The sequence below is a fragment of the Pediculus humanus genome, genomic scaffold (genome assembly GCF_000006295.1).
Source record: "Pediculus humanus corporis 1103172107360 genomic scaffold, whole genome shotgun sequence".
Classification (NCBI taxonomy): Eukaryota; Metazoa; Arthropoda; class Insecta; order Psocodea; family Pediculidae; genus Pediculus; species Pediculus humanus.
Window position 1 is genome coordinate 170,833 of NW_002986991.1, and position 1,170 is coordinate 172,002.

The following is a 1,170-nucleotide window of genomic DNA, read 5'->3' on the forward strand; positions in this document are numbered from 1 at the left end:
AGTAAAATTTTTTCTTTTCCTTTTCATGGAAATTATTTTTGTATAAATTTTTGACACCAAGGTTATATAATATTTTTTTTTTTATAAAAAAAAGTGTAATTAGCATATCATTAGTAATTAATTACTGATAATTTATCATTTCAAATCTTTAATTTTTATTTTATTTTTGAAGAAAATAACTAAAAAACTAAATTTAAGAGGGAAAAACAAATTTCATTCGAATCAAACTGTCGATTAAAAAAAAAATTTAATAATCATTATTATTTTAATTTTTTTTTACTCGATTGTAATTGACAGCTTGACAGTTGGGGTATTTCATGTTATTACCAAAAAAAATTATCACTACCTGTTATGTTATTTATTATGTCCAATCGAAAAGAAAAGAGAAAAAAAAAAATTTAACATGTTTAATTTTAAAATTATCGATGGTTTACTTTAAACAGTTGGTAAATTTTTTTGTGTGTGTGTTGATAATCTGATTAGACATTTATTTATTTTTATTATTATTATTATTATTAATAAAAGGGGGGTAATGTCCTTGGATTTGATGAAATCTTGTAGTAATTAATTTTGATCTTATATTTATTACAATGCAAATTATTTCATTATGCTTGTCGACTGTGTATGCTGTATCAGTTTTTTTTTTTTTTTTTTTTTTTTTTTTCGAATGATGCACTTGAAAAAATTGTTTTGTCTTTTGTTTTTTTTTTTTTTTATTATTTGATTTGCATAAGATATTGTAAAACATGTGGGCCATTGTTTTCCTACATAAAACATTTTTAAATTTAAATTAAAGTCATTCACATTCATGAAACAATAGTTTATATATAAATAAATAAATAATTAAATGTGTATGTGTTTGTCAATTAAATGAGGATTTGAAAAGATGTTAAAATCTTTCATATTGTGAAAATTTCTTCTTTTTTTTTTTCATATGATAAGAGATATGGTAATTTTTTTTTTTTTTTGTTTTTTTTTTTCTTTTTTTGCATCCATCATGGGTCTTTGAATGAATGACCCATTTAAAAAAAAAAAAAATTTCCATCTATTGTGTTCTGGTCTTTTGTGGTGGTTGTAGAAAAATTTAATTTTATGTTGTTGTTGTTGTTTTGAATATGGATGTAATATCGATTTTCCATTAAGGGATAAAAAGGAAAATTTTTTATGATA